Genomic DNA, 25,583 nt, shown 5'->3' with positions numbered 1-25,583 from the left:
TTGCACAACTTTTTCTGTTTCCAATTTGTTTTATTTTATGTTGCCTTTATGCTACCTCTCAGAACAAACAAATGTGTGGTTGCTTATAAAACTCCTCCACTTCTGCTCTGCATACACGTGTCCAAGTAAATTCTGCAGTCAAAAGTATAATAAAAGTGTCAGTGCTACCCAAAAGAGGGATGCACTTATAAAATCAATATCAAATTAAAACATAAACACGTCTGAAAAATTTCCTTGGAATCTGATATTTAAACTAAGATCAACAGTCAGTGTTTCTTAATCAGTCAAATATAAAACTATTGATGTTTATTCCATCAACACCATAATTAATTAACATTTGTGAATATTTTATTTATGCATATACTTTTGAAACACACACTTCCTCTCACCAAGGAGTTTATGTTTGAAGATAAACATGTCATGATTAATGAGAGATGTTTATTGAACAGAGCACTGGGTTGGAAGCAAGGGCTTTTGTTTCATTAGATGTAAAATGAGGAAGCTGAGCTTTATTATTCTTGTCACGGCTTCTAACATTATGATGTTATAACCTTAATAAGAAAATGAGACAATCACAAAACACAGGGTTAGAAAATCAAATCAAAGTCAAATCAATAAAATGAGTGTTATTGTACCATCATATAATTCTATTCCATCTTGAGGATTTTAGTCTTTGTAGTATCTTCTAAATAAATCCTAATGAGTAAATAATCTGACTCCCTTGTGAGCTAGGTGTTCTGTTCAGTGTGTCAATCTTGTTTCAGAACTCTAGAGAATCATTTATTAAGGAAAGTAATGTTCAAGGAGGGTAAATGGTATTCTAGTGGCCTTAATTTATACAATCAAATTTCTTCAGTGTGGAGAAATATCATTGAGACTTATGAAAACAGAGAGCAAGAATATTTAAGGAGGAAAGCAATTTTTTTCTTAAGTGAATATATATAATATACCACCATGTATAAAATAGATAGCTAGTAGAAACTTATTGTAAAGCACAAGAAGCTTAGCTTGGTGCTCTGCGATGGCCAAGAGGGGTGGGAAGTGAGAAGGGGGGTTGGGAGGGGAGGAGGTCCAAGAGAGCTGATTCACTTCATTGTACAATAGATACTAACATAACATTGTAAAGCAATTATATTCCAAGTTAAAAAAAATGAAATTACAAACCACTTCTCTCAAAAAAAAATGTAGAAAAGCTGTTGATAAAACAATGAAATAGCTGGATAATTTATTTTAGAAAATCTAAGCCTATGGTAAGAACTTTTGGAAATAAGAACACTGACCTGTGAAGGGAAACTGAATATGCCACCCCCACATGTATCACTTTGGCATGGAGATTCTTTTGAACTGAAGGCACTTGAGACCCTGCAGGTTCAGGAAAAGGTTTTTACCTCTCCCTTAACTGCCTGAAAGTATTTAGATAGGTGGACTGTACCAGAAAGAGAACTATTACCAGAGATAACTTTTATTTTTAGACATACTTACCTGCATGGCAGGGCAAACATTTGTGTACCAAAAATATGCTCTTCTCAGGTTCTTGTGAATTAAACTCCTTTGAAATTCTAAAGTCCTGTCCCTTTCTCCTTAGCTCAGGATGGTATATAAGCCTCAATTACCTGACTGCCTGGGGGCGGGTCTTATGTCTTTGTGGGGTTCCCATAGGTTCATAATTAAATTTTTTTTTCTCTTGTTAGTCTTTCTTATGTCAATTTAGTTATTAGACCAGCCAATGAACCTAGAAGAAAAGAAGGGAAAATTTTTTCTCCCCAACACATATTATAAAATCCACAAAGGCATTTTGGGGCAAGGGGAGTTAGTCTGGAAAATAACTCCTATTACAATATGACAGTTAACCTAGCTCAGCTCTAGAAATAATTACAAAATTCCTCTCTCTCTGGCTGGGTGTAACAAATTCTTATACTGGTGGAGAATTTGACTAATCTATGAATCAGCCTGATATTTACACATGATTTGCATGGGCAAATGACTGTGGAATCTGCTGGCTTTCCCTTCTTTGTCATTCATGTTTCAGATGAGGAACACTCAAAACCTTGTAGTATCCATTTTCTTTGTTGTTGCAAAAGCCTTTCTTGGTCATAGTGTTTCCTCAACAAAGGGCTGTGAGGTGGACTGGAAAGGTCTTTAAAGGCACATGAAGGCGTCTAGAAGCAACTGGGACCTTAATAACTGAATCATTTGTGTGAAATTAGGACTAATGAACATCCTGGAAATGTGTAATTTAAAACCCTCCTCTTCAGTCTTTCTTTACAAAGGACTGCCAGCTATGGAATGTAGGTTGTTGTAGTGACTAAGATAGGATTTTAAGATTTTTCAAGGCACTGTTAGTAGATAAGAACACTGACTTCTGACTTCAGAGCCAAGTTTCTTGTGTTTGAATCCAGGCTTAGCCATTTACTAGCTGTGTGACACTGATCAAATCGCCTATTATCCCTGTACCCAGTTTGTGTATGTGTGTGTGTTCAGTCTTGTCCAGTTCTTTGCTACCCTGTAGACTGTAGCTCACCAGCCTCCTCTGTCCATGGGATTCTCCAGTCAAGAATACTAGAGTGGGTTGCCATTTCCTCCTCCAGGGGATCTTCCTGACCCAGAAATCGAACCCATGTCTCCTGTATCACCAGCATTGGCAGGCAGATGCCTTACCACTGTGCCACCTGGGAAGCATTAAATTGAGGATAACAGTATTGCCTCAAAGGGTTATTGTAAGAATTAAATGATTTACTATTCATAGGAACATTTAGAATAGTGTTCAGCATATAGTTAGTGCTGTATAAGTACACATTAAATAAAAACTAAAAACTGGAAAAAATATACAAAGGTTTCCTTCTCTGAATATAACTTGAAATGGGACAGAGCTCGATCTCATAGTCCTGGAGAGCATTATGAGAGCAATAAAATATCCCAAAATTCAGTGTACCTAATGTTCTTTGTTTTTATTGGATATCATAGAATATATTAATGATGATGGCAAGATGGGGATTGAGAAAATGATTTGGCATTATTAAAAATTTGTATCTCAGATTAGATAATATTTTTACAGAGAAAATAAATTTCACTCCTACATTTACAAGTTATCACAAAGCATACATTAATGGAGTCCAAATTAATGAGGTTTAACTGAAATGTTTTAAGCTAGCAAGATCTGACACATTAAATTGAAATTATACATAAAATTAAAGCACACAGAACTCATTTGGGAAATGATTCATTCTTTTTTTGTGTTGCCAAGTTTCTGTTTAGCACATCAAAGAAGACTTTGCCAATTATTAACTGTGTGACTTTGGGAGAATTACTCAGATTATCTAAAGTCTTTTCTTTGTCAGTAAAATGGAGTTGACAACAACTCTAAAACTTGTCTCCCGATCCACACCACATCCCACGTCTTTCAGAGGGCACTGTGTTCTGTGCTTAGTCGCTTGGTGATGTCCAACTCTTTACGACCCCATAGACTGTAGCGTGGCAGTCTTTTCTTGTCCGTGGGGATTCTCCAGGCAAGAATACTGGAGTGGGTTGCCATGCCCTTCTCCAGGGGATCTTTTTAAGCCAGGGAGTGAACCCAGGTCTCCCGTGTTACAGGTAGACTTTAGCCCCACCAGGGAAGCACCTTCAGAGAGCAATTAGGAGCATAACACACTTTTGTTTACAGTAGAGTTATACGCGTTAAATTGAGTGTGTGTCTTGGCTTAGGTCTTCCTAACAACAGAGCATGCATCAGTTTGAGGGAATAGGGTATTTATTTGACAGATTATCCATGAAAGGGTACAGGAGAGAACAGGGAATGTCAGACTGGAAACCCAGTAAGGTGCTTGTTTTCCCTATGAACAACTATGCTCAGTCTCCCTGTGACCGTATGAGGAATTATATAAAATTCTCTGTGGAATTGGCTTTCCCCAATGGACAGGAGGCCAGAGCATTTCATTAGAGACTCCCATCCTTTGGTTGACGTTTTTCCTTGAGAGCAGTAAAACTCTGACTGGACTTATCAGCAGGCAGGAGGAAGCCTTAAGGCAGACAAGCAGAGAGGCATCCTGGGAGTGTGAAAGCCACAGTCCACTGTAGCTTTAGGTGAGGTCCAAGGTGGGCAGAGGAGAAATGGTCCAGGCAGTAACAGTATCTGCTATAGTGTGTATTACTGTGTCCTTGTCAGCAGAATTAAATTTGAGGTATTACATAGGGAATAATGATTCACTCTGGTTCATCAATGCCTTTTTGTTTGTTGGGTTGTATCGCAACAAAGTGCTTATCCACTCTGTTTTTTCAGAGCAAGGCCAGGCTTCTCTCATCAGTTCTCTATGATCCTTTAATGCCTCTAATTTCCCAAGACAGATTCTTCCCTCATATGTGGGACGCTGGATTTAACAAATTCAAATCCACTAGCATCTGCCTTGTCCTGGCCATCATTATTTAAACTGGGATTCTGCATTATGCATTTACCTAACTTTCCTCTGTTTTCATGATATTTATCATATTTTGCTATAGAAAGATATTTGGATTTCTACTTTTTCTTCCCCAGTTTTGATCCGTATTAGACTGTGAACTATTAGAAGGCAGTATCAATCAATTTTAAGTGCAAACAACTCAATTTTCTGCAGTCTTCAGAATATTTTAAAAGTCTATGTGGTGGTTAATTTTAGCTGTCAACAGGGCAACAGGGTGCTCACATAGTAGATTAAACATTTCTCTGTGTGTCTGTGAGGGGGTTTCTCCATGGGATCAACATTTAAATCAGTAGGCTGAGCAAAGCAAGATTGCCTTCCCCAATATGGGTGAGCCTCATGAAATCTGTTTAAGGCCTGAATAGAATATAAGTCTAAGTAAGAAAGAATTCTCTCCCTCTGCCTGTTTTCAATCTGTAACATCAATCTTCTCTTGCCTTGGGATTCAGTTTTGAACTCAGATTGGAATTTATACTTTCAGCTCTCCTGGGTCTGGACTTCTCTGCTTCCATGATCAAGTTAGACAATTTCTTTAAAAAAAAATTTATACACACACACACACACATATTCTGATTGTTCTTTTCCTCTGGAGAACCCTATCAAATGCAGTCTATTTTAATTTCCAGTAAGATTTAATAAATTTTTCACTGATCTATGATCTATGATTCTGGTTTTATTTTGTGAAAAATACCTATAGGACTCTTAAACCAAAGGGGAAATATGTATATATATATACACATATATATATATATATATATGCACTACTACTACTAAGTCACTTCAGTAGTGTCCGACTCTGTGCGACCCCATAGATGGCAGCCCACCAGGCTCCCTCATCCCTGGGATTCTCCAGGCAAGAACACTGGAGTGGGTTGCCATTTCCTTCTCCAATGCAGGAAAGTGAAAAGTGAAAGTGAAGTTGCTCAGTCGTGTCCAACCCTCAGCAACCCCATGGACTACAGCCTTCCAGGCTCCTCTGTCCATGGGATTTTCCAGGCAAGAGTACTGGAGTGGGGTGCCATTGCCTTCTCCAATATATATATATATATATATATATATATATATATATCCTAAATACTCTTTGATTTTATGTTCTTTTTTACAAAATAGCCCATTCAAAATAAATGGAGTGTTAGAGCTTCTCTTATACATTGTGTAAATTTCCCAGCCAACAACTTCATTTCTTTAAACAAATACCTCTGGAATCTTTGCTTCCCAGGTGGTTCAGTGGTAAAGAATCTGCCTGCTAGGGAAGGAAGATCCCCTGAAGGAGGAAATGGCAACCCACTCCAGTATTCTTGCCTGAAGGAGGAAATGGCAACCCACTCCAGTATTCTTGCCTGGAGAATTCCATGAACAGAGGAGCTTGGTGGGCCACAGTCCAAGGGATCGCAAAGAGGACACAACTGAGCACGCACACATGCATTTGTCTTTGTCTGTGATCTTTAGCAGGAAGATGGAGAATATTTTTCTTCTTTCAACGTTTTCATAGCACAGTATACTGTTAAAAAAGCATGATATTCAAACATACTCTGAAGTTATAAAACTCATGATATAAGTGTGGATAGAAATAAAATTTGGAAAATAACTAAATAAAATGCAGTCATTAGTTGAAATTACCAGTGGACATCTACATAAAAAGTGGGGATACTAAATTAGTGTATTCATAAAAATCAAAAGAGGCCTGGATGGTGACTAAGTAAATTGAGGTGAATTACAGATGATCAATGTCTTCTTGGTCTAATTTCAATATTCATGTTGTGTATTTCAACATATCACAGATAAGTGAAATACTTTGGAATCAAAATTGTAAACAGTTACCTGGAAATCAAATATTAATTTTTTAAAAATATCAAATGTCATATTTTAAAAGTATCTTCAAGATACATAAGTAATGATTAAGATCACAATGTTAGTTGCATCTAGTCAATAGTTTTTCATTTGAAAAATTAACCAAATATTTCATTATTAATGTATACTTAAAGGTAGAGCACCTATCTTTTTGTATGCTTTCCAACAGTTGTGTAAAGTTTATAAGTAGTATAAACTTGAGATTTACAACTCTTACCTTACCATAAACTCTGATAACTTTAATAATTTTAAGCATATAAACATGAGTGTAAAAATGGATTATAAAACTATTAAAATACTAATATTATGTATGGTATGACACATTAAATACTATTCCCCCCAAAATGCTTTTGACTTAATCCCCCAAATCTCTGAATATGTTCCTTTACATGGCAAAGGGAGTTTTCAGGTATTTTTATTTTATTTTTTATTTTTTTAAAGGTATAGAATCAATCTTTATTTATGCACAGCCATAACATTTTCTGTAATAATTATTCCTATTAATAAAGATGCCAGCAGTCCACCGCACACTTAACACATGCCCATCCCTTAGGTAGGATTTCCAAATCAGAACTACTGGTGGGTCAGAGGCGTGCTCCGGGCCCCAGACTCCTCCAAATTGTGAAATGCCAAACCTGCTCTGGATCCCAGTCTGTGCTTGCCCTAAAGTAAAGGTGAGGCTCGAGATGCTTACCCTTTACTCCTTCTGTTTTCCAAATCAGTCACTGCAGATCATGGCTACACTACACTTTATTCCCAAGCAAATCTCGGACAAATCTCAAGGCATACTTTACGGAAGAGGACGCAAGCAGCGCTTCACAGAGTCTCGGCTCTGAGCCAGCGGCAGCCACTTCTCAGGTATTTTTAAATAAAAGATTCTGAGATGGGAAGATTATCCTGAATTTATCTGATTTGGCCCAGTGTGATCACAAGGTTTTCTTATAATAGAGAAGCAGAAGAGTCAGAAGTAGAGAAAGAGATGTGATGATGAAAGTAAAAGTAGAGACTGAAATGATGTTGCCCATACCAATGAATGCGGACAGTCTCTTGAAACTGGAGGAGGCAAGGGATGGATTCTCCAGACGGAATGTGACCTTGCTGACACTTTAATCTTAGGGCCATGAGACCTGTTCTGACTTCTGACCTCCTGAATTGTAAGATAATAAATTTCTGTTGTTTTAAGTAACAAAATTTGTGATGATTTGTTACAGCAACACTAGGAAACTACTATAGATAGATGAATTAAAGCTTCCATATTACAGTAGCGATTTTTAAAATATATTTCTGAAGATATCTTGCTTAGCTGGATTCAGATCTTGTACAGATGTGAAATATATAGAATTCTAATTAGAAATCACATGGTTATAAGAAACACGAATTCAAACTAGTTAAAATAAATAGGAAATTTATTTCTTACAAGGACCAGTATTTGGAAGTGTAACTGAATGTTACAGAAACTAACAAAGCATCAGGCATATAGTCTCACACTTACTCTTTCATTCTCTGGCTCTTTTTCTAGTTCTCACTTCCTTATCATCCTCCTTTTCTCTCATTCACAGTGTACCATACCTTTTTTTCTATTCTGCAACCCTACCCCAGGCTCCTTTCTAAACACTAACTTGCCCTGAAAATACTTAGGATTTGCTATCCCATTACTTTGAACTGCATAGAGCTTTAAACATCTATACTGACAAGTCTAGCCTTGATTCATTATGGCAGGTCTGATATCTACAGACACAGCCTAAAATAGTCTTACTCCAAATGCCCCAGAAAGGTATTCAGGATGTCAGCTGTCTACTCTTGATCCAGTCAGCTGTAGCCACATAATCATTTACCCCAAATATGGCTACCTGGGCCTAAGATAAAATCTTTTATAAGAAGGAATGAAACTTGAGCCAATGGTATAAGTTTTGATTGACCTGCAGATATTGTATAAACATATTTACATGGTGGCTATATTGTTATAGGTACAGTTATATTGTGTTACTCAGCTACAGCTAATTCGTTGAGTCTTAATCATGTGAATAGATGTTTAGCCATTGTGAAGAGCACCAACCACTGGCCTGCCAAGAATAAGACAGTACTACATATCATAAATTTTGATAATACCAGACTTGTGATCAGGCAGTCGGGTTTTCTGGGGCTTGAAACTTGTATGATTTGCACAGCCTTTTTAAGAGAAGAGAATATAAAACTGAAACTAAAAGATTAGATATTAAAAGGACTATATTGAAAATGGGAAAAGAGATCACAGCAGTTATAAAAGTTATATTTACATTACTCACAAGTCACTTCTATGCTAAAAATAAAAGCTAGGCATCAAAACAGCAGAGCAACTTTAATTGCTTATCATGGTAGAAGTTATTCTAGTTAGATGATCTTGTCAAAATGTCTTCTTCACTGGTAACTTAACATAAAACTATTTTCCAGGACAGAGGTAAAAGAATTATGTGGTAACCTGTAGTAAGTAAACCTTTGCTTCCACCTATATAGTAGGGACATCCCTGCTCTGCAGATATAGAGTGATAATAAGATGACTCAATAATTATCTTCCATGATGGAAAGAATTTTTGATAATAATAACCACCAGAATGTATTACATCAGTGCCTATCAGGGGTCAGAACCAAGTATTCAGTTCAATTCAGTCACTCAGTCACATGCAACTCTTTGCAACCCCATGGACTGCAGCACACTAGGCCTCCCTGTCCACCACCAATTCCCAGAGCTTGCTCAAACTCATGTCCATTGAGTTGGTGATGCCATCCAACCACCTCATCCTCTGTCGTCCCCTTCTCCTTCTGCCTTCAATCTCTCCCAGCATCAGGGTCTTCTCCAGTGAGTAAGTTCTTCACATCAGGTGACCAAAGTATTACAGTCTCAGCTTCAACATCAGTCCTTCGAATGAATGTTCAGGCCTGATCTCCTTTAGGATTGACTGGTTTGATCTCCTTGCAGTCCAAGGGACTCTCAAGAGTCTTCTCCAACACCACATTTCAAAACATCAATTCTTTGGTACTCAGCTTTCTTTATAGTCCAACTCTCACAACCACACATGACTACTGGAAATACCATAGCTTTGACTAGAAGGACCTTTGTTGGCAAAATAATGTCTCTGATTTTTAATATGCTGTCTAGGTTGGTCATAGCTTTTCTTCCAAGGAGCAAACATCTTTTTTTTAAATATTTATTTTTTAATTGAAGGATAATTGCTTTACAGAATTTTGTTGTTTCCTGTCAAACATCAACATGAATCAGCCATGGGTATACATTTATCCCCTCTCTTTTGAGCCTCCCTCCCATATCCCTCCCTATCCCACCCCTCTAGGTTGATCCAGAGCCCCTGTTTGAGTTTCCTGAGCCATACAGGAAATTCCCGTTGGCTATCTGTTTTACATATGGTAATGTAAGTTTCCATGTTACTCTTTCCATACATCTCACCCTCTCCTCACCTCTCTCCATGTCCATAAGTCTATTCTCTATGTCTTTTTCTCCATTGCTGCCCTGTAAGTTCTCCAGAACCATTTTTCAAGATTCCATATATGTGCATTAGAATATGGTATTTATCTTTCTCTTTCTGACTCACTTCACCCTGTATAATAGGTTCTAGGTTCATCCACCTCATCAGAACTGACTCAAATTTGTTCCTTTTTATGGCTGAGTAATATTCCATTGTGTATATGTACAACAATTTCTTTATCCATTTATCTGTCAATGACATCTAGGTTGCTTCCATGTTCTAGCTATTGTAAATAGCACTGCAATGAACAATGGGATACATGTGTCTTTTTCAACCCTGGTTTCCTCAGGGTATATGCCTAGGACTGGGATTGCTGGGTCATATGGTGGTTTTATTCCTAGTTTTCTAAGGAAACTCCATACTGTCTTCCATAGTGGCTGTATCAATTTACATTCCCACCAACAGTGCAAGAGTGTTCCCTTTTCCCCACATCCTCTCCAGTATTTATTGTTTGTAGACTTTTTGATGATGACCATTCCAACTGATGTGAAGTGATATCTCATTATGGTTTTGATTTGCATTTCTCTAATAATGGGCGATGTTGAGTGTCTTTTCATGTGTTTGTTAGCCTTCTGTATGTCTTCTTTGGAGAAACGTATGTTTAGGTCTTTTCCCCACTTTTTGATTGGGTTATTTGTTGTCCTGGTATTGAGTTGTATGAGCTGCTTGTATATTTTGAAAATTAATCCTTTGTCAGTTGTTTCATTTGCTATTATTTTCTCCCATTCCAAGAGTTGTCTTTTCACCTTGCTTATAATTTCCTTCTCTGTGCAAAACCTTTTAAGTTTAATCAGGTCCCACTTGTTTACTTTTGTTTTTATTTCCATTACTCTAGGAGGTGGGTCATAGAGGATCTTTCTTTGATTTATGTCGTCGAGTGTTCTGCTATGTTTTCCTCTAAGACTTTTATAGTTTCTGGTCTTACATTTAGGTCTTTAATCCATTTTGAGTTTATCTTTGTGTATGGTGTTAGGAAGTATTCTAATTTCATTCTTTTACATGTAGCTGTCCAGTTTTCCCAGCCCCATTGTATATTCTTGCCTCCTTTGTCAAAAATAAGGTACCCATAGGTGCATGGGTTTATTTATGGCCTTTCTATCTTGTTCCATTGGTCTAGATTTCTGTTTTTGTGCCAGTACCATACTGTGTGATGACTGTAGCTTTGTAGTATAATCTGAAGTGAGGAAGGTTGATTCCTCCAGCTCCATTCTTCTTTCTCAAGATTGCTTTGGCTATTTGGGGTCTTTTGTGTTTCCATATGAATTGTGAAATCTTTTGTTCTAGTTCTGTGAAAAATGTCACTGGTAATTTGATAGGGATCACATTGAATCTGTAGATTGCATTTGGTAATATAGTCATTTTCAAAATATTGATTCTTCCTACCCAGGAACATGTACTATCTCTCCATCTGTTTATGTCATCTTTGATTTCTTTCATCAGTGTCTTATAATTTTCTGTGTACAGTTCTTTTGTCTCCTTAGGTAAGTTTATTCCTAGATATTTAATTCTTTTTGTTAAAATGGTTAATGGGATTGATTCCTTAATTTTACTTTCTGATTTTTCATTGTTAGTATATAGGAATGCAAGTGATTTTTGTGTATTGATTTTGTATCTTGCAACTTTGCTAAATTCACTGATTAGCTCTAGTAATTTTCTGATAGTATCTTTAGGGTTTTTGATGGACAGTATCATGTCATCTGCAAACAGTGAGAGCTTTACTTCTTCTTTTCTGATCTGGATTCCTTTATTTTTCTTCTCTGATTTCTTTAGCTAGGACTTCCAGAACTATGTTGAATAATGGTGGTGAAAGTGGACATCCTTGTCTTGTTCCTGATCTTAGGGGGAATGCTTTCAGTTTCTCACCATTGAGAATAAGGTTTGCTGTAGGCTTATCATTTATGGCCTTTACTATGTTGAGGTAGGTTCCTTCTATGCCCATTTTTGAAGAGTGTTAAACATAAATGGGTGCTGAATTTTGTCGAAGGCTTTGTCTGTATCTATTGAGATTATCATATGGTTTTTATCTTTCAGTTTGTTACTATGGTGTATCACATTGATGGATTTGCATATATTGAAAAATCTTTGCATTCAAGTTGGAATAAACCCAACTTGATCATGGTGTATGAGGTTTTTGATGTGTTGCTGAATTTTGTTTGCTAAAATTTTGTTGAGAATTTTTACATCTGTGTTCATCAGTGATATTGGCCTATAGTTTTCTTTTTGTGCATTATCTTTGTCTGGTTTTGGTATCAGGGTAATGGTGGCCTCGTAGAATGAGTTTGGAAGTATTCCTTCCTCTGAAATTTTTATGAAAGATTTTTTAGAAGCATAGGCATTAGCTCTTCTCTAAATGTTTGATAGAATTTTCCTGTGATGTCATCTGGTCCTGAGCTTTTGTTTTTTGGGAGATTTTTGATCACAGCTTCAACTTCAGTGCTTATAATTGGGTTGTTCATAATTTCTATTTCTTCCTGTTTCAGTCTTGGAAGATTGAACTTTTCTAAGAATTTGTCCATTTCTTCCAGGTTATCCAATTTATTGCCATAGAGTTGTTCATAATACTCTCTTATAATCCTTTGTATTTCTGCATTGTCTGTTGTAACCTCTCCTTTTTTATTTCTAATTTTTTTGATTTGATTCTTCTCTGTTTTTTTCTTGATAAGTCTGGCTAAAGGTTTGTCAATTTTGTTTATCTTCTTAAAGAACCAGCTTTTTTGTGATTTTTTATTTTTATTTTTATATTAATAAAAATAAAGAACCAGATTTTAGTTTTATTAACCATTACTATTGTTTCTTTAATTTCTTTTTCATTTATTTCTGCTCAGATCTTTATGATTTCTTTCCTTCTAATTTTGGGGGATTTTTGTTCTTTTTCCAGTTGTTTTAGGTGTAAAGTTAGGTTGTCTATTCGATATTTTTGTTGTTTCTTGAGGTAAGATTGTATTACTGTAAACTTCCCTCTTAGAACTGCTCTTGCTGCATCCCATTGGTTTTGAGTTGTGTTTTCATTGTCATTTGTTTCTAGAAATTTTTTGATTTCCCTTTTGATTTCTTCAGTAACATGGTTATTTAGAAATGTGTTGTTTAATCTTCATGTGTTTGTGTTTCTTACAGTTTTTTTCTTATAATTGATATCTAGTCTCATAGTGTTGTGGTCAGAGAAGATGCTTGATACGATTTCAATTTTCTTAAATTTACTGAGGTTTGATTTGTGACCCAAAATGTGGTCTATCCTGGAGAATGTTCCATGTGCCCTTGAGAAGAAGGTGTATTCCTCTGCATTTGGATGGAATGTCCTGAAAATATCAATGAGATTCATCTCATCTAATGTATCAGTTAATACTTGTGTTTCCTTATTAATTTTCTGTTTTGATGATCTGTCCATTGGTGTGAGTGGGGTGTTAATGTCTCCTACTATTATTGTGTTACTGTCAATTTCTCCTTTTATGTCTGTTAGTGTTTGTCTTGGAGAAGGCAATGGCACCCCACTCCAGTACTCTTGCCTGGAAAATCCCATGGACGGAGGAGCCTGGTAGGCTGCATTCCATGGGGTCACTAAGAGTCAGACGCAACTGAGCGACTTCACTTTCACTTTTCACTTTCATGCATTGGAGAAGGAAATGGCAACCCACTCCAGTGTTCTTGCCTGGAGAATCCCAGGGATGGGGGAGCCTGGTGGGCTGCCGTCTATGGGGTCACACAGAGTCAGACACGACTGAAGCGACTTAGCAGCAGCAGCACCAGTAGTCACTTAAGTGTGGGTCTGTGTATTCTTTTCTGCTGGTCAGGTACTCCTGTCCACTCTCAGCTGGTGTTCTGCATGCACTTCTGTGTCTGAAGGTGTATTCCTGATGTATCTGTGGGGAGAGATGTATTCCACATTCACCTACTCCTCCACCATCTTGTTTTCCCTCGAGCAAGCATCTTTTAATTTCATGGCTGCAGTCACCATCAACAAACGAATTTGAAATGCAGTACCTGGGTACAATCTCAAAAATGACAGAGTGATCTCTATTTGTTTCCAAGGCAAACCATTCAGTATCACAGTAATCCAAGTCTATTCCCCAACCAGTAATGCTGAAGAAGCTGAACAGTTCTATGAAGACCTACAAGACCTTCTAGAACTAGCACCCATAAAAGATGTCCTTTTCATTATAGGGGACTGGAATGCAAAAGTAGGAAGTCAAGAGATACCTGGAGTAAGAGGCAAATTTGGCCTTGGAGTACAAAGTGAAGCAGGGCAAAGGCTAACAGAGTTTTGCCAAGAGAACACACTGGTCATAGCAAACACCCTCTTCCAATAACACAAGAAGGCTCTACACATGGACATCACCAGATGGTCAATACTGAAATCAGACTGATTATATTCTTTGTAGCCAAAGATGGAGAAGCTCTATACAGTCAGCAAAAACAAGACCAGTAGCTGACTGTGGATCAGATCATGAACTCCTTATTGCAAAATTCAGACTTAAATTGAAGAAAGTAGGGAACAAAGAATTGAAATTGTTTATAAAATATATTTTAACATTCTGAACCATTCTTCCAGATAGCTATTTTTAATTCACATTTTATATAGAGTAAAAAGCTCAGGAACTAAACAACTTTCTCAGAGCAAAATGAGGTAGAACCCAGTTTTGAACAAAATCTTCCTGATTCAAAGCTAATATTCTACCCCCTATATTCTACCTCCAGGCAAGAACACTGGAGTGGGTTGCCATTTCCTTCTCCAATGCATGAATGTTTGTCACTGTAGTGATGCAAGCATGATAGATTCTCCTTGTTGGTTATAAAAAAAACTATGTACAGCTTAAAATGTGAAAACTGTCATTCAGTGCTACTGTAAACATATTACAAAATGGACTGAAAAAAAAGTGAAGTCAATATCAGCATTTTTACAACATTTACTATGGTATATTTACATTGCTCACAAGTCACTTACTTAAATCACAGACTTGACTACACCGTCTCTCTTTGCTTTCAGCCTAGCACATCCTTGTCCCAGCAGTGGCAATGAAATGGCTATGAGATGAAAAGCAAAGTGTGTATCTGGAAGATTGGCAGTTCTGTTCATGAGCTTAAGTATGCAGTAGACGTTGTAATAAAGGTAAGTAAAACTGTTCTCACACTAGTGATCAGATGCAGTCAGGTTTTGGGGGCTTGCAACTTGTATGATTTGCACAGCCTTTTTAGGAGAAGAGAATATAGAATTGAAACTAAAAGATTAGGTATTAAACGGACTGTATTGAAAATGGGAAAAGAAACCACAACAGTTATAAATTTTGAAAGCTGATAAATACTGCAAGCACCACAAAATCCAGAAAAATAAGTAGATCAGCTACTTGTGATACCTGTGAAATGCTTTTATATTTATTTCTTTTCTGTGTACTTTTTCAATCCCATGGCAATGGTTTTGTGGTATCCTTTTCTAAACGCATTCTGCTTATGCTGGTTAATTTTATGTCAACTTGAATGGACTACAAGATGCCCAGATAGTTGTGTCTGTGTTTCTAGAAGAGATTAGCATTTGAATTGGTAACCTGAGTGAAGGAGATGGCTTTTGCCTTTGTATGTGGGCATCATCCAATCCGCTGAAGGCCTTAATGGAATTAAAATTTGGAGGAAGGGTGCTTTTGCTCTCTGCTTGAGCTGAAATGCCCATCTTTCCTGCCCTCAGAAATTGGTGTTCATTATTCTCTGGCATTCCTGGAACTGGGGCATACACCATTGGCTCCTCTGGTTCTCAGGTCTTCATGTTTGGACAGGAATTACATCACCAGCTTTTCTGAGTCTGTATTTTCCAGATAACAAATTGTGGGACTTCACAACCTTCATAAATGCATGATCCAGTCCCTCATAATAAATTTCTTTCTGTATTCTATATCTATATATATCCTATTTTGTTTCTCTAAAGGATCCAGACGAATACACCAATCATTCTACTAGCAAGACTAACTTGTCAAATATGTTTTAGTCAGGTACATTTCATGAGTATCAGATGTCATTGTGCTTATCTGTTTGGGGCCACACTGCACTGTGGTGGTGCCTTACTAAACTTCCAAGTAGTTTTAAAGTTTCAAAATTGTTGAAGAATTTTTCGCTGCTACTAATTCCAATAGGCTATGTTTAATTTCTCACGTATTAGGAAAGTATTTTGAAGAGTGCTTTGAATTTGAAAGAGTTTCTGAAAAAAGGAGGACATATTAATAAAACAGTTTATAATAAACCCCTATATCTGAGATTCTTAAGTAAATGCTATATATGAGAAAAGTTTATTATACCACATTTTCATTTAACTGTAAATGGTCACAATGTATAATTTTTTTTCAGATTTTTTTTCTCTCATATGTTATTACAAGATATTAAATATAGTTCCCTGTGCTATACAGTAAATTCTTGATGCTTATCTATTTTTTGTAGTTTGTATCTGTTAATCCCATATTTCCAATTTTTCTTCCCTCCCTTCTCCTTTGGTAACAAGATTTTTTCTATGTCTGTGAGTCAGTTTCTGTTTTGCATAGAGATTCATTTGTATTCTTTTTTTAGATTATACATATAATCACTTTCATAAAGTATTTGTCTTTCTCTGACTTCCTTCATGTAATATAAGTCTAGTCATATTACTGCAAATGATATTTCATATTTATGGCTGAATAATATTCTATTGTTCATGTGTGTGTATGTATGTATACTCTTTGTAAACCAATTATCTGTTGATAGGCACTTGGGTTGTTTTCATGTCTTAGCTATCATAAACAATGCTGCTATGAACATTGGGGATATGTGTATCTTTTCAAATTAGAGGTTTTGTTTTATTTTCTGGGTACATACCCAGGAGTAGGATTGCTGCATCATATGGTATCTCTATTTTTAGTTTTTTAAGAAACTTCCATACCGTTTTCCACATTGGCTGTACCAATTTACATTTCTTCCAGCAATGTGCAGGGATTTCCTTTTCTCTGCAACCTCTCCAGCATGTATTGTTTGTAGAGGTGCTGGTGATGGTTATTCTAACTAGTGTGAGATGATACCTCATTGTGGTTTTGATTTGTATTTCTGTAATACTTAGCAATGTTGAGCATCTTTTCATGTGCTTGATGGCCAACTGTATATCTTGTTTAGAGAAATGTCTTTGTAGGTCTTCTGCCATTTTTTGATTGGGTTATTTTGTTTTTTTGATATTGAGTTGTATGAACTGTTAATATATTTTGGAAATTAACCCCTTGTTAGTTGCATCATTTGCAAATATTTTCTCCCAGTGTTTACGTTGTCTTTTCATTTTGTTGATGATTTCTTTTGCTGTACAATAGCTTATAAGTTTAATTAGGTCCCATTTGTTTATTTTTGCTTTTATTTCTATTTCCTGGGGAAACTGACCTAAGAAAACGTTGCTATGATTTATGTCAGAGAACATTTGGCCTGTGCGCTCTTGTAGGAATTTTATGACATCATGTCCTAGAATCAGATTTTAAACCATTTTGAGTTTATTATTGTATATGGTGTGAGGGAGTGTTCTAACTTCATTGGTTTATACGAGACTATCCAGCTTTCCCAGCACCACTTGCTGAAGAGACTGCCTTTTCTCCATTGTATATTCTTGCCTCTGTTGTTGTAGACTAATTGACTATAGGTGTATGGGTTTATTTCTGGGCTTTTTATTCTGCTCCAGTGTCTACTTTTGTAGCAATACCATGCTCTTTTGATTACTGTAGCTTTGTAGTATTGTCTGAAGTCTGAGAGGATTATGCCTCCAGCTTTATTCTTTTTGCTTGAGATTGCTTTGGCAATTCGATACCTTTTGTGGTTCCATATAAATTTTAGCATTATTTGTTTGCCAGACTAAGAAAATAGTTGTAAGGAGAAAGGGAAGGTAGAGAAGCAAAAGTTTACATTAGATAATACCTTATCAATTTCTGTGGTCTGCAGTCACTAGCTTTCTTTCACCATTGAAGAGAGACAATATGGCACACAGATGCAGAGCAAAGACAGTGGAGACAAACCACCATGGTTCAAGTATCATTTCTTTTTTTTTTTTTCAAGTATCATTTCTGACACTGATGAGTTATATGAATGTCAACAACTCACTTAAGCTCTTTTGTGCCTCAGTTTCCTCCTCTATAAAACAGCAGAAATAATTTTACCTATATCAAATGTTTGTGGGATTTAGTAGATAAGATACAGATGTAATGTTAGTAGTTATTCCTAATAAAGGAGCCATGTGTTATTCTAATAGTTATTATAACACCTGCAAAAGTGAAACTGATCATCATAAGCAGATTTCTCATGAGCTTCAACTAGTACACAGAGTTTTTTCAGAGGTACAAGTAATTGAAGATTTACATTTGTATCATGCATCTTCTAAGCCAGCTTCTAAACAGGTTTTCTCTATGGCTTACTTTATTTAAAAATAAAAATAAATTTCAGTTAACACAGTGTTAGCATACAAAGGATACCCCCTACATGATTTTTTTTTCATGTTGAAAGAGACTATTTTATCAAGTGTGAGGACCATAGATGGGGTGGAGATGGGAGTTAGCATCTTAAATAAGAGTGATGAACATTAATTGAGCCCTAATAGTTGGAAAAGGCCTCCCCAGACAGCCATTTTGCTTTTTTGCATTTCTTTTCCAAGAGGATGGTCTTGATCCCTGTCTCCTGTACAATGTCACAAACCTCCGTCCATAGTTCATCAGGCACTCTATCAGATCTAGTCCCTTAAATCTATTTCTGACTTCCACTGTATAATCATGCTGGATTTGATTTAGGTCATACCTGAATGGTCTAGTGGTTTTCCCTACTTTCTTCAATTTAAGTCTGAATTTGGCAATAAGGAGCTCATGATCTGAGCCACAGTCAGCTCCCGGTCTTGTTTTTGCTGACTGTATAGAGCTTCTCCATCTTTGGCTGCAAAGAATATAATCAATCTGATTTTGGTGTTGACCATCTGGTGATGTTTATGTGTACAGTCTTCTCTTGTTTTGTTGGAAGAGGGTGTTTGCTATGACCAGTGAATTCTCTTGGCAAAATTCTGTTAGCCTTTGCCCTGCTTCATTCTGAATTCGAAGACCAAATTTGCCTGTTACTCCAGGTGTTTCTTGACTTCCTACTTTTGCATCCCAGTCCCCTATAATGAAAAGGACATCTTTCTGGGTGTTAGTTCTAAAAGGTCTTGTAGGTCTTCATAGAACCATTCAACTTCGGCTTCTTCAGCGTTACTGGTTGGGGCATAGACTTGGATTACTGTGATATTGAATGGTTTGCCTTGGAAACAAACAGAGATCATTCTGTCATTTTTGAGATTGCATCCAAGTACTGCATTTCGGACTCTTTTGTTGACCATGATGGCTACTCCATTTCTTCTGACGGATTCCTGCCTGCAGTAGTAGATATAATGGTCATCTGAGTTAAGTTCACCCATTCCAGTCCATTTTAGTTTGCTGATTCCTAGAATGTCAACATTCACTCTTGCCATCTCCTGTCTGACCACTTCCAATTTGCCTTGATTCATGGACCTAACATTCCAGGTTCCTATGCAATATTGCTCTTTACAGCATCGGACGTTGCTTCTATCACCAGTCACATCCACAACTGAGTATTGTTTTTGCTTTGGCTCCATCCCTTCATTCTTTCTGGAGTTATTTCTTCACTGATCTCCAGTAGCATATTGGGCACCTACAGACCTGCAGAGTTCCTCTTTCAGTATCCTATCATTTTGCCTTTTCATACTGTTCATTGGGTTCTCAAGGCAAGAATACTGAAGTGGTTTGCCATTCCCTTCTCTGGGGAGGCCTTACAAATAGCTGTGAAAAGAAGAGAAGCGAAAAGCAAGGGAGAAAAGGAAAGATATAAGCATCTGAATGCAGAGATGCAGAGAATAGCAAGAAGAGATATGAAAGCCTTCCTCAGCGATCAGTGCAAAGAAATAGAGGAAAACAACAGAATGGGAAAGACTAGAGATCTCTTCAAGAAAATTAGAGATACCAAGGGAACATTTCATGCAAAGATGGGCTCGATAAATGACAGAAATGGTAGGGACCTGACAGAAGCAGAAGATGTTAAGAAGAGGTGGCAATAATACACAGAAGAACTGTACAAAAAAGATCTTCACAACCCAGATGATTACGATTGTGTGATCACTCACCTAGAGCCAGACATCCTGGAATGCAAAGTCAAGTGGGCCTTAGAAAGCATCACTACGAACAAAGCTAGTGGAGGTGATGGAATTCCAGTTCAGATATTTCAAATCCTGAAAGATGATGCTGTGAAAGTGCTGCACTCAATCTGCCAGCAAATTTGGAAAACTCAGCAGTGGCCACAGGACTGGAAAAGGTCAGTTTTCATTCCAATCCCCAAGAAAGGCAATGCCAAAGAATGCTAAAACTACCGCACAATTGTACTCATCTCACACCCTAGTAAATTAATGCTCAAAATTATCCAAGCCAGGTTTCAGCAATACATGAACTGTGAATTCCAGATGTTCAAGCAGGTTTAAGAAAAGGCAGAGGAACCAGAGATCAAATTGCCAACATTCGCTGGATCATCAAAAAAGCAAGAGAGTTCCAGAAAAATATCTACTTCTGCTTTATTGACTATGCCAAAGCCTTTGGCTGTGTGGATCACAATAAACTGTGGAAAATTCTGAAAGAGATGGGAATACCAGACCACCTGACCTGCCTCTTGAGAAATCTGTATGCAGGTCAGGAAGCAACAGTTAGACCTGGACATGGAACAACAGACTGGTTCCAAATAGGAAAAGGAGTTCGTCAAGGCTGTATATTGTCACCCTGCTTATTTAACTTATATGCAGAGTACATCACGAGAAATGCTGGGCTGGAAGAAACACAAGCTGAAATCAAGATTGCCGGGAGAAATATCAATAACCTCAGATATGCAGAAGACACCACCCTTATGGCAGAAAGTGAAGAGGAACTAAAGAGCCTCTTGATGAGAGTGAAAGAGGAGAGTGAAAAAGTTGGCTTAAGCTCAACGTTCAGAAAACAAAGATCATGGCATCTGGTCCCATCACTTCATGGGAAATAGATGGGGAAACAGTGGAAACAGTGTCAGACTTTATTTATTTTTTTGGGCTCCAAAATCACTGCAGATGGTGACTGCAGCCATGAAATTAAAAGACGCTTACTCCTTGGAAGAAGTTATGACCAACCTAGATAGCATATTGAAAAGCAGAGGCATTACTTTGCCAACAAAGGTCTGTCTAATCAAGGCTATGGTTTTTCCAGTGATCATGTATGGATGCAAGAGTGGGACTGTGAAGAAGGCTGAGCGCCAAAGAATTGATGCTTTTGAACTGTGGTGTTGGAGAAGACTCTTGAGAGTCCCTTGGACTGCAAGGAGATCCAACCAGTCTATTCTAAAGAAGATCAGCTCTGGGATTTCTTTGGAAGGAATGATGCTAAAGCTGAAACTGCAGTACTTTGGACACCTCATGCGAAGAGTTGACTCATTGGAAAAGACTCTGATGCTGGGAGGGATTGGGGGCAGGAGGAGAAGGGGACGACAGAGGATGAGATGGCTGGATGGCAACACTGACTCGATGGGCGTGAGTCTGAGTGAACTCCGGGAGTTGGTGATGACAGGGAGGCCTGTCGTGCTGTGTGTGATTCATGGGGTCGCAAAGAGTCGGACACGACTGAGCGACTGAACTGAACTGAATAGTTGGTGCTTTTCATTTATTCTCTTTTACTGTCCATACTCACCCTGAAAGGTCAAATAGTATCTTATTTGACAGATAAGAACCCTGATATTTCATGAGATTAGTTAGTAACCCAAGATCACAGCAACCAGAGAATGGCATAATTGAGAGTTGAAGTCATGTTTATTCATTGGTATAAAATATTGAGAAGACCTAGCATTTATTTAGTGCTTTCTGCATTGTCTGTACTAGAGGTTTCATAGCTTTATCATCCATTGATGATACAACAGCTGATGATGTTGGTTGTATTTAGTTTATCATTCCCTAGATGAGAAAATTGAGGTTTAGAGAGATTGAATAACCTGGCCCAGGTCCCAGTGACAGGAAGTGGTAGGTAGGAGATTTAGAGTCTGCTCTTTACATAACATGGAATTACAAAAAACAATCATATTTTGATGATGGCTTTTGATTTTTCAAAACCTCCATTTTTGAGACAATATTGTATATTCTTACAGTACATAAAACAAGCTAAGATTTTAAGTAAAGTGATTCTTTGTTACAATATTGTTGGAAAGCTTGAAATAGCTGTATATCAAGTTAAATGACGAAAATCAAAGGATGGCTTGCTCAAGATATAAAAATTAGTGTGGTATTTGTTCAAGAGAGAAATCTCTCATTAAAAGAAAATAATTTATTGATATTTTAGAAAACAATATTTAAAATATATTTTGTAAAAATGGAGTAAGCCTGTTATATATGCTTCAAGTTAAAAAAAAAAAAAAGCCCTTCTCAGGTCAACTATTTTGGTTATGGAATATTGTCTTAGAAAAAAGGATAAGCCATAAAAATCTACTGAAATATGTAACCTTGGCTCTACCTTGAAATGTTTTCAAAGGGATATTTTAAGAAAGCATTGAAAACTGAATTATTTGACTTCTGAATAAGTTCTTTTTGCAATAACAGTTAAATAGGAAATTGCAAAATTAGAGATGTGCCGTTTTGCCATTATAAGGTGGTGGATAGAACAAATATCCTTACCAAAGTTAAATGAAAATGCAAAATTAAATGGTAATACTTTTGTTTGACATCACTTTTTAAAAATGTTCAGGGCAAGCAATGCTTCTTATCACACATAATATTAAAAATCAAATTTTGAACTGAATTTGTCATTTTAAAGATGGCAATTGGTAATAAATGTGTTTCTGGAAAGTATAGAATTTCAGAGAGTGGAAGAATGTTGACTATAAAAACTATTTCTGTCTTGCTTTAATATAGGCCTACCATAAGAACAACTTTATTGTGCTCACATTAAACATTTTACTTAGACATTAAACAGAAGTTTTCTGATGTTGAGCCTTTACCAAAGCTGAATAAACGCTTATTTGCAGTTGTTTGGATGAGACTTTCATATGCCATTTTCATAATAGATTTCTTTCCAGTGTGCTAACTTCTGAATTGCAAATTTTTAGAAGTATGCTTAGCTATAATTTACACTTGTAAGAACCAAATGAATAAAATCACTTTTCAGCAAGTAAAAAAAGACTACCTGCTATTGAGCAGAAGTACAAGGTATTTGTTGATGGTGTTAAAATTGATCATTGTTGCTTATTTTCTGGAACTACAAGCTTAGCTGACTATTTGTTACTATCAAGGTCATGAATAAAAGGATTGAATTTCAGACTAATATATTAATAATTGGGCGAATGTTCAGGGTAGAGATTAAATTTACTAATATGGTAAAAACCACTTTAATTGTAAGTTCTGAGTATTTAGTTTGCTGATGTGGAGTAAATAGAGTTAAAGCACCTTGACAACTGTATTGAACTATGTTCCTGTTATGTTCTGTAACATCTAAAGATTTGCCCCTGTAACTAATGCCATATAAAATCATTCTGGTTGTTCAATGTTTGGAAATTATTTTAGGCCATGAGCCAAGATCAGCATATTAAATTCTTACAGTCTTTTCTTTCCAAAATAATCTACAAATTCAATATAATTGCAGACAAGCTTTATTTTTTGGATATTGACAAATGGATTCTAAAATTTATATGGAGAGGAAAAAATTCAGAATAGCCAACACAATATAGAAGCAGAAGAAAAGTTCAAAGACTGGCATTCTATAATCTCAAGACTTAACTATAAAACTACAGTAATGAAGACAGTATGATATTGATGAAAGAAAAATAGTTTGTTGGAACAGAATACAGAACCCAGAAATAGACTCATGTAAGTATTGTCAACTGATTTCTGACAAAGGAGTAAAGGTAATGCAGGGGAGCAAAGACAGTCTTTTCAAAAAATGGTATGTGAACCACTACACACACACACACATGCACACACACACATAAGAATCTAGACACAAACCTAACACCCTTCACAAAAATGAACTCAAAATAGATCAAAAACCAAAATGTAAGACACAAACTATAAATGTAAAGTATAAGATCGATTAAAAACCTAAATGACCTTAAGGTATGGCAGTGAATTTTTTAAATTAATACCAAATGTATGGTAAACTGGACTTCATTAAAATTAAAAACTTCTCCTCTGTGAAAGACAATGTCAACAGAGTAAGACAAGCCACTGACTGGGAAAATACATTTGCAAAAGTCACATCAGATAAAGGACTATTACCAAAAATATAAAAAGAATTATTAAAACTTTACAATAGGAAAAAAGAAAAAGAAAATTTACAATAGGAAAACAACTAACTTGAAAAATGGACCAAAGACCATAATAGACACCCCACTGAAACAGAAATGCAGATGGCAAATAAGCATACAGAAAGATACTCTACATCAAATGTCATCTGGAAAATGCATATTAAAACAATAATGAGATATCACTATGCGCCTACTAGAATGGCCAAAAATCAGGACACTGACAACACTAAAATACTGGCAAGTTTGTAGGACGACAGGAACTCTCATTCAGTATTGGTGGGAATGCAAAATGGTATAGTCACTCAGGAAGACAGTTTGGCAAATTCTTTCTCTTTTTTCCCCAGCTTTATTGAGATATAATAGACATATAACACAATGTCCCTGGTGGCTCAGACAGTAAAGAATCTGCCTGTAATGCAGGAAACCCAGGTTCTATCCCTGGATTGGCAAGATCCCCTGGAGAAGGGAATGCAACCTACTCCAGTATTCTTGCTTGGAGAATCTCATAGACAGAGGAGCCTGGTGGGCTACGGTCCATGGGGTTTCTAAGAGTCAGACAAGACTGAGCAACTAACACTTTCACTTTCAATATAAGATGTACAACATGATGGTTTGATATATGTGTATACTGCAAAATGATTACCACAATAATCACTTCACATAGTTTCCATTATTTATTTTCATAGTGAGAACTTTTAAGATTTACTCTCTAGTAACTTCCATGTATACAATACAATACTATTAATTATAGTCACCACAGTATGCATTAGACCTTAGAACTTAGTCATAACTGCTTACCATATGTGAAACTATACTGTAACTTTGTCTCCTGTGTTTCCTGATCGTACCTCTCTGTTATTTCTCAATGTAGCACTCCTGCAAAGCTTTGTTTTAACCTCTCTGCTCTTCTCACTCTACACGTTGTCCTTCAGACATCTTACCACATTCACAAATCCAAATATCATCTTGTTCTGTACAACTCCCATCCTCCCACCCAGAACTTCAAGACTTACAGGTACCTGTTGGACATTTCCCTAGCCATGATAGCAAATTGTGAACATTTAAAATCAAAGACATGACGTGTCCTCCCCCAACATATTTTAACTTCTTATTTCTCTGCTTCTGTTTGTATTGCAACAATTTTCTTATTACTTTCCAGAAAACATTATCAGTGAGAGCTTTGGTTCTTTATCCCAATTCCACATTCATCAAGTCTTAGTAGTTCATCATGCTACCTGGTAATTCATACCCCTCCTTTTTAAGATAGGACTCTGAGAGTGATATCTCAACTCAACCCACACTTTGTTCTCATGCTTTATTTAACCCCCTCACCCGACTCAGCTTCAAGCCATCTTGTTTAACACTAACAGAGTTGTAAGGCTAAACCACTGCTTAGATCATACTAGCATGCTATCAGAAAAGTATCAAAGGCTGGAAAATGCCTATGGAT

This window comes from Bubalus kerabau, chromosome X, assembly GCF_029407905.1.
Source record: "Bubalus kerabau isolate K-KA32 ecotype Philippines breed swamp buffalo chromosome X, PCC_UOA_SB_1v2, whole genome shotgun sequence".
Lineage (NCBI taxonomy): Eukaryota > Metazoa > Chordata > Mammalia > Artiodactyla > Bovidae > Bubalus > Bubalus kerabau.
Note: the sequence above shows the minus strand (reverse complement) of the source record.